This window comes from Candoia aspera, chromosome 7 (genome assembly GCF_035149785.1).
Source record: "Candoia aspera isolate rCanAsp1 chromosome 7, rCanAsp1.hap2, whole genome shotgun sequence".
NCBI lineage: Eukaryota > Metazoa > Chordata > Lepidosauria > Squamata > Boidae > Candoia > Candoia aspera.
Window position 1 is genome coordinate 31806430 of NC_086159.1, and position 18196 is coordinate 31824625.

At 37.7% G+C, this 18196-nt stretch overlaps 1 long non-coding RNA gene across 1 annotated transcript in view; it reads right to left on the bottom strand.

Moving 5' to 3' along the window:
* Positions 1-4165: 4165 nt before the first annotated feature.
* Positions 4166-18196, bottom strand: part of LOC134500960 (uncharacterized) — a 110892-nt gene continuing 96861 nt past the window's right edge. Inside the window, exon 4 of the long non-coding RNA XR_010068307.1 lies at positions 4166-4206. This is a non-coding gene — a long non-coding RNA (uncharacterized LOC134500960). The remainder of the gene's footprint in view (positions 4207-18196) is intronic.

Genomic DNA, 18196 nt, shown 5'->3' on the forward strand with positions numbered 1-18196 from the left:
TGAAATAACATGGAGTCTTTAAGACCAATAGTCCTTAAAAGACATATCCTCCATGATTTTATCCAGTAATTTTTTTAAGTCTTCCAAATTCACTATGCCTTTTGTAATGAATTCCATTTCCATTTCTTCTGTTCTAAATTACCTTCAAATCAGCTTCAGTGGATAGCTCCTGATCTTAACGCTTAGAGAGAGGAAGAACTTTTCACCAGGAATTTACCCTGGTAAAATCATTATAACCAGCTCCTACTATTTTGCTTCTCTCCCCAGTGCAATGCTCTGTTTCAAACCTAATCCTATTATAAACCTAAATTAAAAAAGAAAATGAAGCAAGCCCACAAGTCCACAAAATAAAATACGAATCTGCAATTATCTAAGGCGGTAAGTTGTAGTGCTATATAATATAAAGACCTACAGTCTCTTAGGGCTCCATGGAGGGTGGTTGGGTAGGAAACCTGCCATGGATGGGGTCAGAGCCAAAAGTGAGTGGAGACACATTTTCTTTCCTTTTTTCTCTTTCTGACATTCTTTTTTTCCTCCCTATAAGCAGTAAGTTATAGGGAAAGGAGAATATATTGCATATATAGGTTGCCCACTTCAGCTGTAATCTCCTTCAATTTAATAAACCAGATGTGTTGAGATTACAGCTCCCAGAAATCCCAGCAATTGGGCATGGTATAACTCCAACACATCTGGGGACACTAGGCTGGAAGTAGCTGCTTTAAAATAGGGTCCAAGGGAGGCAGTGGGCTATACCATATCAACTGTCTTCAGTCAGACTATTTAAATGGATCTGCTGGATTCTGTACAACTATTGAAAATTAATGACTGTTTGATTATGAGATATCTTTTAAAACTTCAACATCCTCTCACTTTCAATTGAAGTGTAAAAATGTTCATATTCATGAAATATTTTATCTTGTAACAATCAACTCATTGGTTCAAGCCTCTTGCACTTATGTTATTTCCATCCACAAAATACTTTGAAAAACCATGACAGAGCGGTCAAACTGTATGCATATGAACTAATGGCAATCAACTTTATGTATAGAACAGAGAAGGAGCCCCTTCACCCCTCTTTTTCTACCAACCCCCATTTGCATTATATTAGCTGGAAAGTTTGTATATAGAAAATATATTACCATACTGAAAGGATACGAGGGAGAGATATTCTTATGGCATATTATCAAAAAATTGTTTTTATTTAACTAGAAATAGGAAGACTTATCCACCTTTGGTTGTCTGAATATTTAAATATGTTAAGTGCAAATGCCAATGTATTACTATTTGCTAATACATACCGTGTATTTTGTACCTATTCTGCTCTTTTGAGGGGGGAGGGGGAAGCTAGATCTCACTCTACCTGTACCATTCTGATGTCACATGGAGCTATTTCCAGCCCAGTTACCATGGAAACCACAAGGCCTTCATACCAGTTAGCAGTTCAATATATAATTTACTCAGTTTTTTCCACTCAAGTGATTGAAGCTGATATACAGCAACTGCATGCATACATGTACACATAAATTCCGATCAATTTTAGAAAAAATAAAAAATTGCATGACTGTAGAAACAATTAAACAGTAAATCTATTTCCTTAAAGAAATTGCATGGGCTCAAGAAAAGAACCCTAAAATTTAGGATCTGATTATGTCAGTTTTTCCCAAACTGAAAACTTCCCACTGAAAACCACCCCTACTGTGATGGCTATACAAGATGGAAATGATACAAATTTGGATTTGGTCAATAGACCTGAAGTACAGCAGCTTGAAGAAGCTTCACTATAGTATATGGTCACAATTTTAAGAAACAATCAAGCAATTGGTACTGAAGAGAAATTCAGTGTAAAATATACCACAGGAACAGGTGAATTAAATCAGACTTGAAACCACAAAATCTGGATATGTAATATGTTAGGGCAATAATGGCCTGAGACATTTCAGAGAAAACCAACCATTCACATGAAAGTTGACGCCCTCTCTCACTGCTAATGGGGTGTGTGGGGGGGCAGGAGGATTATCTTATTATTTTAAGGTATGCAAGGAAATAAATGTTACTATTGTGAAACCTGTGGCATGGCTAAGAGCAATATTTCACTTTTCTTTGGATAAGAATTGTCTTGTAGAAACCATGAAGCATAACAGCCATAACCACACACTAGAAAGAAATTTGGGGGAAAGGAAGTAATTATTTTGCTGCTATAGTTCCACTCCATCTGGAATTAGGGAGTGGAAGGGAGGCAGGGTTTTAGAAGCAGAAATTAATGTCAGATTAAGCATTTCTCACAATCACAACTCCACATTGGGAAAAATTTAGTTGTAAATGCAGCCAATTCAACCCAGGGAGTTACTAGAAAGTTTCTTGTATGGAGAGGAGAATTCACTGACTTTTCCCATCTTAGTGTTACAGTGACAAAAGAAGTTCCAGATTGAAATTCCTCCTTTGGTGGAACACATCCATACAGAACCTGAGCTGATCATTTTCATTATAAAATATACCTTTATTTTTAGTCTTAGCCAAAGAGTTGTGAATGCTGTTATTTACTGGAACATTTTTCCAGTTCTTAAGGCAGTTATTTTTCAGTCCCATCTCACTCAGTCTTTGTGAAAACGAAGAGGTGGATAAAATTTGAGTATACAACCCTACAAATGTACAACTGTAATCAGATTTTGACCCATTTATTCCCATACACATTTTGTTTTAGAATTAAAGCAGCAATAAAACATAAAAAAGTTTAAAGGATCTTCAAACTGTAACTTTTCAAACAGAGGAAGTTTTCAGATATTGGTTATCCTTGGATTTTTTTTAAAATTAAGGGATTTTTTTTACTGCTTTCATTAAAAATTATTATTGTTTAGTTATGAGCCTCTGCACAAACTCAGTGAAGTGTAGCAATTCCCATATAAATCCAAGAGGAAATAGTAATAGGCATTTTAATTAAGTTTTTTTTTCAGATGTTTTGTCTTCTGATAACAACAGCCTTATGCAAAATTTTCTTGTTTTAAATGTTTTAAACAATCTGTAAACTGCCCAGAGTCACTGGGAGTCAGCAGCATATAAATGTAATAAAATATTATTATTACTATTATTATTATTATTATTCCTAGCATTTTCCCCGCTATTGTGGGGTCTGCTTTTTGGATCCTGAAACACCACTTTGCCCGATCATCTGCATCCTCAGGGCACAGACCCTCAATATGCATGTCCTTATTGATGGTGTCTTGCCATCTCTGTTTTGGTTGCCCACATGGCCGCTGGCCATCGATTTTAGGATGGTAAACTATAATAATAATAATAAATTATTTATTTATTTATCCTATTTTTATCACCGCCCATCTCCCCCACACGGTGGAGGAGTGTATTTATTAAAATCACTACAGCTGAAAAACAAACCCTCTCATTCTACCTACTCATCCTACTTTATAGTAGAACAAAACTATTTGATGACTACAAAACAGACATACAAGGGGCAAAAGAGGAGTGTTTTTGAACAGAATTCTGCAAGTTCTCAAGGCTTACTCTTCAACATAAGGATTGGGTGTAGAAGGCAAAACCTAAACGAGAATCTGTGAGCATGCAAAGCTATACAGAGATCATGCTTCTCAACATGTGAAAATTCAAAATATTCAATAAAAACTTTTCTTAGAAATGTCTGCTTTCTATCTTGACATATCAGTCTTTGTCTCTTATCCATGTTTTTAAGGCCATGTAAGTGTATAATCTGATTGTATTCATGTTTAATCTGAAGTTTTAATGTTTTTTTTAATTTTGAATGAAGACTGTAGGCTAAGACCACAATATCGTTTAAACCTGTTTATATTATCACTATGTCTCAGCTTCAAGCTACCTCACAGGATTCTTGTACGGAAAACAATTGGACAGGAAATACTATGTATATTAAAGGCAAGATATAAATTTAATGAATATGCAAACAAACAAGCCTTACTGAATTCTGCTTGCTTTGAATTTTATTTATTTATTAAGTAAGTAAGTACATAAGTAACTTCCCAGATTCTTTATTGTCTAAGAGATTATTACAATGGCAAATTTACAACACAGCCCTTAAAATATAGTAATTAGCAAATATATTTTGAGGAAGAAATTTCAATCCATTTTCTTCCCTTTCATGATCAATCAATCAATTTTATTTCGGTCATAGACCAGCATACCCTTTCATGATCATTTCGTCAAGCTTGAATCTCCAAGCCTCTGTGGGAAGCAGAGGAAAAAGAGTTTAATAGTTTACACCAGTTAACAGTTTCAGACACCTCCAACCTGGTGTCATCTAATGTGTTGACTACAGTTCCAACCATCCCCAGTGATCAAAATTGTACATGTGGAAAATATCCAGGTTGGGAAAGACTGTTTTAGGAACTGAAGGAATAGGTGTCATCACAGTTCCAAAACGTTGATATAATAAGTAGGAAGCCATGTTGTCCCACTATGCAACTATTACCTGTACTACATTTTCTGTTCAGATGGTTTCCATATTTTGGGTTTTATGTATGTGAGAGCTCTTGCTTCCAGACATCGAGTGACTATCTACTATGGATTGTGAGATGGGTGATCCCAGAGAGCTTCCCCTGATTGACCCTGCCTTCTCCAAGGGTTTCAGTACAGCATAACCCAGTCTCCTAGAAAGCTACTCCCAGCCCCTCTCCCAAATATCTGAAGGAGCCATAAAGGGGATGGGTGCAAAGCTACAAACTTTTCAAAAAGCAAATGAAGGCCCAAGAAGAAAGCAAACAGCCCAAAGACTTTGTCCCTTACCATACACTCAGCAATCAATACATAGATAAGTAAAAACTAGTAATATGGGCAGAAACAATCTAAGATGAAAAAATACAGCCAACAAAATTAGGTAGGCTGATCAGAAACAGGCACCACAACCACCCTGATCAAGACAGGCAGGACAAGATGCCACCCATAAGAAGCCAGCAAACCTCACTCCCTGTTATCAAAGGACTGATAATGTTACCTAGTTTGGTAATGAAATATTTGCAAGAAGAAGACCAAGTTAGTGAAAGCCAAGATCCAAACACTTCAAGTCTAAGCTATGCATGTTCTCCACTATCACTGGGTAATTCATCTAGCTCAGATGTTGTCTTTTCATTTTTCAAGTACATTTCTAGTCTTGAATAACAGAAAATTAGAACAGAATGTACAGGTCATCTATTTTAACAAAATGCTCTCCCTGCTCCCCACCCTTACTATTCTGGTTCAACAGAGAGAAAGAGGGAGGAAAACCAGCCTGATTGACAAAGCAAGGAAAACTATGAAGGGACTCTTTATCTCTGCACTGACAGGAATTTTCTTCTCTGTTCATTACACCAGAAATTTTCTACTCCTTGTTAATATTCTTGAAAGTCTGGAGAAGGAGCAATATTAGCCACGACAGCAGTTAAGATCTTTCTCTCTCTCAACACTAGGACCAATGGTCATTCAACAAAGCTGACTGGAATGAAAGCTAGAATAGATAAAAGAAAATACTGTTTCATACAGTGAGTAATTAATTTGTGTAACTACAAGATGAAGTGATGGACACTAGATTAAATAGTGATAAATAAATTTGTGGAGTACAGGTCTATCAAGACTAATGGTCTTGAAGCTTCAGTGTTACCCTGGGGTTGTGGGAAATGTATCTCCAAATGCCAGCTGAAACTGTATAAAAGAGGTATGTCTCCATCTCCTGTTAGCAAGTACCCCAGCATTTGGTTGGCCACTGTGAGAAAATGCTGAGCTAAGATGGGTCTTGATCTGATCCAACAGGACTATTCTTATGTTCTCATGAAATCTGAAGCTGAAGGAGAACACAGAACATTAACAGTTAAGGCCAAAAAAATAAATTATTTGGGATTATAAAATGTCACTAAGATGATTGCTCAAAGCTCTACAATTACATGTAATTAATTGGTTCTATTTAATTGTGGATTTGGTGAATCATGCATATAGTTGAGCAGCAATCTAACATATATGGTTATTGGGAGATCTGTCATGACAGTATCAAGGACAGGACAGTGGTTTTATGAGTTGCATAAACCTGTTGATTGTGGATACTTGGCCAATTCATAGCACAATCTGATGGAGGTAATCTAAATAGCAAGGTTTTAAGATAAAATAGGACAAGCTTTCTTTAGGTTAGCATAGATGAAGACAGATGGGTTCTTCTAGAATTGCACATTCCTCTGAAGATACGAGATGTCTGTCCTCTGTACGTATAAAGCATGCAATGGCCTTTATAGATGTGTGATTCATTTCAGCCTATTGACTCTAATGAAGTGAATAGGGTGCTCAACCTCTTGTATGGCTCCTTCAGATATTTGGGAGAAGGGCTGGGACTAGCATTTTAAGAGACTGGGTTATACTGAAAACCCTTGGAGAAGGCAGTGCTAAACAGACCTTCCAAGGATCCAGTTATATTAGACAATTACCACCATGTCTCCAACTTTACCTTTTTAGGGAAGGTTATTGAGAAGGGGGTGGGGCTTCAGGTGCAGAGTGACCTAGAGCTAGCAGATTATCTTGACCTTTCAGGCAACATACACACCCAAATATGAAATGGAAATAGCATTGGTTGCTCTGATAGATGACCTTCATCAGGACTTAGATAAGGGCAGGTCTTACTTGACCTCTCAGCAGCATTCAGTACCACTAATCATGGTATTTTTCTGAATTGCCTATGAAGGTTAGGGGCAGGTACCACCGTTTTGCAATGTTTCTGCTTCTTCCTAGTTGGACTGGTCCATGGAGGGTGGTAATGACAGATCAGTCTGATGGGCTCTCTTTTGTGGGGTGCCACATGGTTCAATCCTATCATTCTTATTTTGTAACATGAAACTGCTTGGAAAGATGTTCACAGTCTCCAACCACCACCACATACATATGAAGTGGAGGCCTGGAACAATCTTTATCTATGGTAGCTCCCACTTTATGGAATAGTCTGCCATTAGAAGAAACAGAGCAACTCCCCTGGTGTCTTTTTAAAAAGATGTAAAAAGAGATTTTTTTTCTATAGGGACTTGAGGGTTGTCACTGCTATTGAGATTGGGGCTAGCACCTGTGTTGTTTATTAGTTCTTATTGCTTTGGGATTTTATTGTGTGTTTCTATAGTTTTTAGTTTATTGAAAATCCCTAGGAGTTGATTCTTGTTTATGGCAGTCTAAATAGTATAGTATAGTATAGTATAGTATAGTATAGTATAGTATAGTATAGTATAGTATAGTATAGTATAGTAAGTATAATAAATATAATTTCAGATATTACCAGACAGAACTGTAAAGTCATAAAACCAATTTATCTCTGTGAATGGTCAAAAACCAGTTGGAGATACATACACACACACACACACACACATTAATATCCACAAAATATAAAAAGTTTGGATCTAGGTATGAATGTGTATGATGTATCATCTCTAACTGGTTCTGATGCTCTGAAAGTCTGAGGTCAGTACAACTTACAGCAGCAATTGAAGGGATGAGAAGGTAGCACAGTAGCCAAGCAGCCTACTATGAAGTACAGCTTTGGGGCATGCTCCAATGTGGTACTCATATTTTCACTAAATAGGCCATTGTCATAAAAACAAGTCATCAACATGATCCCTAGACTCCAGTGTGAAAGCGGTGGAACAGAACCACAGTGACAGTGAAGGTTGATGCAGCCAGCCGCTATTTTTGCTGCATTCTTAAGAATGCATAGCCACTGTTTGGCTGCCTCAGCATGGAAGATTTTAATAATGTCATACCTACCGCCAGGAGATAAGGGGAAAATGAGGAAGCTTTCTTCCAAACAAAATGCTTATATTTAGCAAAGTATGCCTGATAACAATGATACTCAGGGACATAACAGAAGAATAACATTTGCAGGCTATTCTTCTGTTCCCCTTTATAGGGTTACTATGTTGCAAGTTCTAGGATTGAAAATATAAAGCCTGAACAATTACTAGATTGGGAGATGGACACTAAGACAGAAAAATAAAATCTTATTCCTGCACTTGATATAAATTCAAACACTTTAGAAATCTGTAATCATTTTCAGCAACATGGGCAGTATTTATATATTTATACCAGCAATGCAACAGAATCTTCAACAGCTGGAAATGGGATTGTACAGCACTTTGAATTCAATTCCTAAAAGGTGTTCTGGAGCACATAGGAATGCCAGCTCTTTAAAGCAGCCATGCTTTTTCCTGGGATTCCATAGCTGCCTTCTGATTCCAGAAAAAAACATGGTTGCTTTAGAATTGCAAACTAATGCTCCATTTGTGCCAAATGCATGCTCCAAAACACATTTTTGGAATAAAATCTGAAGTACTGCACAGCCATAATTGAAATTTAGTTTCTTCCTGAATTAAGCATGTTCAGAATGCTTCACTTCTAATCCAGGAAACCAGGTGGGCTTTTTAGGTGCCCATTCTGTCAGAAAAAGCTATCTTCTTCAAGGATCTGTATATGCGACAAGGGGTAATGTTCATACTCCCAAACTTTTATATATTTTTAGTTGTAATTGTTTTCCATTTTTAATTTATTTGTACTTTCATTGTTTTATTTTTGTTCTAACATCAAGAAACTGATGAAGAGCTGAAGAGCAATTTAAGATTTTTTAAAGAAAATAAATATATAGTCACGTATAGTCCATTTTCTTCATAAATGAAAACAATTGGTAAACCAACAACCACTGCAACCTAGGAATCCATGTATGCATAACATCCCAAATATAATGTGATTTTAAATGATATTTTCAAAATCTTAAACACAAACCAACAAATTCAGTTAATAGTTCTAAGACAGAGTGAGGAATAAGATCAAAGCAGTAGTATATATCCTGAGAGTGGACAAAATGGTTGATTTATAAGTTAAAAATAACTGCTGAAGGTTAAGACAACAGTCTTAGATCTATTGTGGTTACTGGTACTTTGGACAAAATCATGATACTGACTGTATGTAATAGGGAACAAAATTATGTTGACCAGTAACCATGCCTTTTCAAATATTGTATTTTTTCCAGGTGTTAAATTTTCCAATTATATCAATAAATGGTGAGATCTCTTTAAAGGAGGGTTTCTGAACCAGGGTTCCATGGAACCCTAGGGTTCTATGAGAGGTCACTAGGGGTTCCCTGGGAGATCACAATTTATCTAAAAAATTATTTCAAAATCAGGCAACTTCACACTAAAGAGGTAAGTTTCATTCTTTATTTTTAGTTTAAGAACACTGTTAATGCATCTATACAGGCCTACACATGAAACTAAGTAACTAAGATGTTTAGCACTATAAGCAGATCACTCAAAATTGACAGACATGTACTGCACATTTTCAGAGATGGAGTTTCTCTCTTTCTCCTGCTGCCAAGCTGACAGTTTTGCCTGCCTGCAATTCTCTCTCCTGTATACATTTCTTTTTTTTAAATGAGAACATTTCTCTGTTTCTTTCCTTTACCTTGCCCATGGGCATCTGAAATCACAATGAACAAAAGGTGAAAAGAGATAGTATTTAACATTTAGAGAATTTTTATGATTAAGGAAATGAAGTAGAAATGAAAAATGAAACAAGAAGATGCCAAAGATTTAAAAACAAACAAACAAACAGGCAAATATGGCACATCAAAAATGTTTGTTATTGACAACAGAGGAGTTATTCCATATTCACTTGGGAGAACAGCAAGAAATCGGGCTAAAATATATGAAAAAAGCAGAGTAGAGAAAACATTTATTTCAATCTTTCTAGCTCCCATCACACATCCTCAGGCGTTTTATTTCCAAGTTTTACCTATTAATCAATCACATGCAGTCCATGTCCACGTATGTTTGTTCAGAAATACGTCCCACTGAGTTAAATGTATAGACTGCAATCCTCATACTTACCTGGATGATTTAGTGTGATTTACTTCTAAATACAGAAGCACAGGAATGCATTAAAACTAGAAATGAAGAAAATGTGTTTAGTAGAGCTTATAGTCTTTTAAGGGTTGGTCCCCAGGAAAGTTTAACCTCCAAACCCTTGTAAAATAACTGATTTCTTTGAAACATAAAATTAATTTGAAAATTTGCATATAAGGGCAGTGGTTATTTGTAATGCCTCCAAGCAATAACTTTTCCTTTCCAATCCAGAATTACCAATGTTACAGCAAAATTCTTCCTGACAATCTGATAATGACTAAAATCCTGTGATATAGTCTATTGAACTTTGCTGTTGCTGTCAAGTTGTACAGAGGGCCACACTATGCATTATACTGGAGTTCCGCACATCCCAGCATAATTTAGTTCTATAAAAAGCAGCTAAATCATACACACCTATATAAAATTTTGAAGACTCATATGAAGAATTCCCCAATGAGTCTTCAAAATTTTACATAGGTGTGTAGAATAACAAAATTCTAATGCCAGTTTGGTCTAGTGGTTAAGGCTCCAGGCTAGAAACCAGGAGGGTGTGAGTTTGTCCCACCTTAGGCATGAAAGCTGGCTTTCATGCCTGAGGTGACTTTGGGCCAGGCACTCTCTCCCGTCCCGACTCACCTCACAGGGTTGTTGTGGGAAAATTAGGAGGAGGAACAAGTATTAGGTATGTTTGCCACCTTGAGTTATTTATAAAAGTAATAAAGGTGGGATAAAAAAAAATCTAAAAAAAAAATCCTAACAAAACATAGCACTGACCCAGAATGCAAACCTTTCAGAGCTGTTCTTTCTTTTTTAAAAATATACTTGTCTCACTGACTTTTGTTATTAAGTGTCTTCCTTCTTAAGATCACCCAATGCACAGATATATGTATGCTGCTATTATGTGCATAGGCATCCAGGGTGGGGAGATGTATGTGTCAAGATCAATACTATGCCATCATAACTAAAGCTCTTCCTCTTTTGTACATGTGTCATGACATCATACACACACAAACAAAAGGGCAGAGCTTTGTCACAACAATGCACCACTGCTTTCATTTTGATAAAAGGATTGGATTCTGTAGACACCTCTACATATTTTCACTCTTTTCTTTCCTCCCCAGTTCCTGCTTTTTGTGGAGCAGATAATTCAAACTTTTCCCTCAAGTTCGGTAGCACTCCTCCAATGGCTACTTAATGAAACAAAAAGTATTACTTAATTTATTACATGGGCAGATTCAAGAAAATCCTTTCTACAAGCAATGTTAATGGTTATGAGAAAAATATATAAAACTAATCTCAGCCATGAACTCTTTCAATGGCTTTAGACAGATTGCTGTATTTCAACCAGAACAATCTATGCAGGCATTAATATTCACTTACCTTATAAGTCTATTGTATAGATTAATAAATATATGTGAGGCACTTTAAGCAAACAGGATATATATTGTATAAACATTGAATATAGTAACTGTAATATCTAAATACTACATGTGCCTTAGTAAGTAATTTAAATGCATTGTTCAAAGGCCATAGTGATTACAAGTATAAAATAGCAAGAGCCATTGCTACAGCATGACAATATCAAAGTCTGACCAAAACAAATTGCTATTATTATTATTAACATTATTATTCAAACATAGTTTCTGCATTTTTCATGTTCCTGACATGAGATACTGAAGCAATTTCAGTTTCAATGTACACAGCAGGAGATAACAGGGATTTAAGGCATTATAGAAATATAAGGTATTTATAAAAGACAAAGTTAGTAATATGAAAGCCTTGTGAAATAAATGAACCATCTTGTCACTATCTGAAGAACACACAAGAAGACAACAAAGGTCTTGTTTACCCACATAATTCCTGATAAAATTTCAGAACCTCTCTTCTACTCTAAACATAAATCTCTGACTATCTAGGAGGAAAAGGAGACGAATACTGGATCTTGTTTAACCATCCACTGCTCATTTTGACTCCAATTACTTACAGAGAAACAGGAATGAAAAAGAACAGGAATGGGAGGAATGTCTGATCAGTTGTCTGGACAGGAATCACTTAGGCCTCATTTCACAGAGAAAAGGCGGACGTTTAAAGCAAGAGCTTCAATTTTCCTGCTCATTTCAGCCAAGGAAGCAACAGCACCTGTTCCAAGTGCCTAGTTAAAATAGTGCCAGGCAGTTGTGAAAGAAATATTCTGAATTTGGCCCAAATTCTGTAGTCTCTCAGTAATGTACAATCCAGTCTATTTATGGACTGTATCTAGCCTTGAACCAGACTGTAGCAGACAATACAAAGCCCCAGTGTATCAAGCTTTTGTTTATATCTTATAACTGTGTCCCATTGCAATAAAATGCATTTATATTAAAACACTCAATTCATTTCACTGGGGACTGACCATAAGCATGTATGGACTAAAACAGGGCAAGAAACAACAAACTTCCCTCTCTGTGATCCCCTGAAATCAGAGTTCAGACAGGCAGTGAGTGTCATACCTTTATTTATGGATAAAGAACTCCAAGATCGAGAGCTGTCATATCTGCATCCTTCCACTGCATGTAGAAAGAGGGGAGGAGGAAAAGGGAGGGGAGGAGCAACTAGCTTTAACTGGATCATACCGGTAGCAGCTCCATCACAATTCAATCTGTCAAGGGCTGTACAAGAAATATATTTCTTCAAGATTTAGACAAAAAGCTGGGGGTGGGGGGGAGGAAGAGCATTCTCTCATAAAAATGCAACCATTTCCATACGGAGCAGCTTGGGCTAAAGCAAACTTGCATGCATGCAAAATCAGGCCCCTACATGCACCAAAAAAAAAAAAAAAGGAGGGGGGGGGCTTGAGGAAGACAAAGATTTAGTATGAAGCAGTTAAGTATGCAAAGAGCTCCGAAGGGCTGGAGGTAAAATTACTTGGATCAGGGAAAAAAGCAAAGGAAAAAAAAAAAAGGTCTGAGAAGAATTATTCCTTTCTGGTTTCCCTAAAAACCCATATAATGAAGGGGCTGTGAGAATAATTACTCTCACTTGTTTGGCATGGCAGGGCATCATGCTGCCACGGGGCCAATTTCCTCTCTTCTTCTCCCAATTAGCATGCCAAGTAGTCCAAACAGCTCATTGGGTACTGATTGGAGAAGCAGACTAGCAGCCAAATACCTCTTCATCCAATGAGAAGGCAGCAAGTGTTCTGCTTGAAAGCTTCAGCTCCCTTCATTTTGTGTCCTTCCACCACTATCATTCTCTCTCTTCTCCTCAGGAGACACTAAAGGAGGTGATAAAAACAGTGAACCCATCCTTCCCCTTCCCAGCTGGTCTCATTCATAGCTCACGGTAGTCCTGGCTTCCTCAAGGGACCCACTAATGAAGACGACCGACATTAATCTCCTCCCCCCTCCACCTTCGATTTATGCTTCCACAGAGAATCCTGGCTCCCAGCCAGAGGGCTCAGCCCATTCTTCTTGTTCTTAGACAGTTAGAGAGACTGCCGCACTATCTCTCATACACACCCACTTCTTTCAAATACACATTGAGACAGTCAATTTAGGAAGACAGCAGCTTGAAGGAAACATTAGAAAGCCAAAGAGGTGTTGAATGACACCTTTACATTCCTAAACAACCCCTTTACTCCAAAGCACTTTGGAGGCAACTGTGGTTCTCTTTTCCAGCTACCTACATTATAGCTACAAAGCAGGGAAGATTATAGATTATCAAATGGAATTTTAGACCGAAAGAAATGATCCCAACCAGAACCTCACCAGGAAAAAGGATTTTAAAATACATTTTGCTCTCAGACTGAACGCAAGATCACTCATTCTGATTAGTTGCCTATTTTTCAAATTCAAGTATCTTTTATAAATAACATCATGACAACAAAGGACTGGATTTTTTCACATTTCCAGTTCACAAACTAGTGATGATTTAGTGATCGTTGAGAACAGAACTAGTTGCATACTTATTCCAGAATGAATCCTTTTGCTCTAAAGTAATCTATTTTTCAACCTTATTGGATATTATACAGGAGAGCCTCAAAGCAGTCACAAAACTAGATTTCCAAGACAGAAGACACTGATGCTTTCAGCACATTGAAAAAGTATTTTGCTGCAATCCTTCTTACTGTTTTGAGCTGTATGTTACCAATGTTTTCTTAAGCAAAAACTAAAAATATCTATATAATTATAAATATATTTACCCTGAATTTCAGATTTACTAAATTCAATATGAAACCACAGAAGCAAAATAATTTTTTTAAGGTATACATTTAAAATATTGAGTATGTGTGTGCCTTTGGGTCAGTCTTGACTCTTGGCAACTGCCTGGATAAGTCCCTGCAGTTTTCTTGGCAAGGTTTTTCAGAAGTGGTTTTCCACTGCCTCCTCCTAGGGCTGAGAGAGTGACTGGCCAAGGTCACCCAGCTGGTTTCATGCCTAAGGTGGGACTAGAACTCACAGTCTCCCTGTTTCTAGCCTGATGCCTTAACCACTGCATCAAACTGGCTCTAATATTGAGTAAATTATTAACCTATAATCTAAAAATCTGATGTGTGCATTAGACAAATGTACTTGGTAATAAATATTATATAGGTATATTAATCAGAGAGGAGAATCAACATTGGTTTGGTGGAATATTCACTCCAATTTTCCATCAACAGAAATATTATCTTCAATTCCAAATTGTAAGAACTAGACTGTAAGCAGGGCCACGTCAAAATGATACCACATTTCACTTTCCCATTTGTGGTGAAATAAAATGCATGACTGGAAAAAAATCTTACCAACTAATGCCAGAACTCCTTCTAATAATGGGTAGTAGATTACTACCTTAAAAATCTGGGGTACCTCTTGGGGCTGCAAAGAAAGAGGGCAAAACCTAATACTATCCCATAAGCATCATAAGAATATGGTGGCACCTTCGATTGTGTTTACCAGCCACTAATATTGAATGGCATACTATCTCTAATCCTAGGATATAGAGCCATTATAACTTGTAGTGATTAATAGTCTTATCCTTCATGAATTTCCTAATTCCTTTTAAAGTCCTCCAAGTTGACAGCCACCTGTCGTGTGTCCTTAGCACTGCCACTTTTCACTGCTCTGCTGAGCTTCCTCTTTTCCTCTGATTGCTTGTAAATTCTTCCTTTTTAAATGATTCTTTAACTTGTCCTGACAGTGTTACATATCTTGGTAATGAGGGCAAATAGACACTTGGGCTTTAAACAGTAGAATTTACAAACCTAGCTTTCATAAGCAATCAGTATTTAATTTACTGTCCCAACTAGAATGAACAATTAAAGGGGAAGATAGTTGCTGGAACATATATCTACAAAATACTTTGCTTGAGTTGCAAAGGCACCAGAAATCTGAAAATTTTTCAATCGGTGGCCCTCATTCTTTTATATTTCAAGTTCCACTGGTCATTCTATCAAGGAACCTAATCCCCAAAAGATGTTTTAAAATTTTGAATTTTTACAGTGATTCTATTTACCAGTTATTGTCAGTTTTAAGAGCAATAATACCGTTTTCTGTAATTTTTATTGCTAAATGGGGCTGAAGAAGCCTTTTCCACTCTGACAGCTGTCTTCCCCTAAGTCCACTCCAGTTCTGAACTCAAAGAAGGGCACCACTGAGATGCCCAGTTCTTTTTGCCTCTTGCACTTGATGGAAGACTGGCTGCTCTGTTCCCTCCTCCTCTCTTTCTCTCTTGTGGCACTTTCCTGATTTGGGAAGAGGAGCTGCATCTCCCCTTTGGGATGGATATATGAGAAATGCTGCTTCAATGTACTATTCTACAGATACTTGATTTATCTATTCTTCTTTTTTCCTGAATTCACTGGGTCTTTTCCTTCCAGCATTTAATTAACTTTTCCCAGAGGTGGCAAGAGACCGCTCTGGCTTAGAAAATTCCCCTACATTTCTCCTAATCAACAGCCAATTCTCCCTCCCTTTTCTCTCAGTCTTCTAAAACTGGCCCTGCCTACCTGGGTTTTGACTTTTTCAGGATCATAGCCAGCTTCCAAACTCTATAAATATACAGTAACTGTCATGAGCACTGATGGTGAGCAGGAGGGGGCCCCTATACAGGGGGGAAAACGCATGCGTAGTAGTGAGGAGTTGAGCAGCCATTCAAAGAGACACAGAATAGACCCGCCCTGACTTTTGGGATTTATCTGTCTGGGTTTTCCCATGCTTCTTCAGTTTGTTAGGATTGATGTCCTAACAGTCAGGAACCACGCTGAGACGAGGAATAGGTCTCTAGTGTTTTATTACTGCTACATTAGACAGAAAATGCTGGTTGCTCTGGTTCTCCCCCATCGTCAGATTCCTCCACCTCAGGGCTGGAGCTCGAATCCTGCTGGAAATCTCAAGGTTCTGGGGTGAGGCTCAGTTCTCCGCTCTTGACCATCGACTCGGGCATCAAGCTAGCTGGCTCCTCAAGTCCCCCGGTCGTGAGCTTGGACTCGGCCATCGTTAACTGTTTTCCCTCACAAGAAACTAATCTTGGTAGGAGCTAACAGTACAACTTTGGTCATTCTCAGCTTTATGTAATGATTGCCTATTCTAAAACGCTCTCAGACTCATGAGCAGGAATTCAAAGATATCTGATTTATTAAAGAATAGTATGCAGGATCACAAAGAAAGCTGAGAATGATGAAAGCGCACCAAATGCAAACTAAAAACCCTCGGTGCAAATGAGATCCCTCCCCCCGTAGAATCTTCCCAAGTTCACAATCCCAGGTGCTCCTAACGGCTTCTGATGGTCTGCGGGAAATGTCCTTGAACAGAGCACATAACCCAAACACATTCCATTGTAATGAACATAGATACAGAGCTTGGTACAAGGTTTCACAGCAGCTCCCTCCCAAACAAAAACGCATGTCAGCGCCATGGCATGTGAAACGTTACAATGTACAGTGCACATTGAAACAGTGAACATGACAGCTACTGACTCGTTCTGTTGCTATGAAGGAAAAATGTAAGTTCTTATTCTTCCATGTATTGCTGCAACATTCCCTCATTATTTCAAGATTCTTTGTTTATGGAAAAATTACTTTGTTTTGTGAGTTAAAAATTAGTTCACACATTATACACATGCTTTCAATTAAATAATTCCTATTTAAAAATACTACTGCTTATGGCTTCCAGTGGGGACATGGCAGACTGAACAGCTGTGCCTGTGGGCTCAGCGGGCAGAACTGACAATGCAGCAGTTTTTTTGGGCTCAGGCAGGTTTTTTCTGAAGCCCAGGAGTATTTTTCCAGAAAAAGGAAAACACCTGGTATCACCCCATCTGTCCTCCAGATGGCTGCTTGCAGCTAGAAGACAGCAAACAGCATTCACTTTGACTGGTAAGAGCTAGCTGGGAGGCTGGGATGTCACCATTTCCAAGCCACGCTGTAGCCTTAAAGGAACACTAAGACTGGCCACCCCATTTCTAAATCACCCAATTTATGTATCTTTTAAGTACGCGTACCCTAAGTGAAGCTTTCTACAGCAAAGAGAAGCAGGTTCTCTTGGTGCTTATCATTATTTTTGGGATCAATCTAAAAAAAATTTTTTTTTTTTAAGTTTTGGACTTTGTTTTCCATCCAATATTAAGGAGGATTGACAGTAAATAATTGTCTCCCTGTTTTACTATTTTTGTACTAAATTTGAAGATATTAGCATTCTCCTATACATTGAATTGGCTGTTTTGAATTTTCAGTTTTCTGCTTCTACTTTCCCTGGGGAACTGTCTGCATATCTCACTTTCACTTGTGTTAGCACATTTCGGAATTCAGTTTGGTCTAGTGGTTAAGGCAACAGGCTAGAAACCAGGAGACTGAGAGCTGTAGTCCTGCCTTAGGCATGAAAGCCAGCTGGGTGACCTTGGACCAGTCAGCCCAACTCACCTCATAGGGTTGTTGTGGAAAAAATAGGAGGAGGAAGGAGTATTTGGTATGTTCGCTGCCTTTAGTTATTTATAAAAATAATTAAGGTGGGATAGAAAATAAAAAAACAAGTATCTTTGACTTTTGCTGGTTAAGCTCCTAGGGGGCGCCATAATCTACTGCTTGACACATGGAGGATTTTAAACAGACTTTCTCTGACTTCCAACAAGATTTTAAACAGATTCTTTCAAATTCCTACCAAGTTTTTATGCAAGGCATTCAGGACATTGTGGAAAATATGAGGTCTAAATGTGTCATCTCGTTGGGGATGTCGTGCATGAAACTGAGGAATTTAACAGTGACAGAAATGTCTCTTCTAAGAGTGAGATCAGGATTTCTGTTGAAATCCTTGATGAAGATTGGATAGTCAAGTTGAAGAAATTAAAGGGAGAGATCAAGTTGCAAG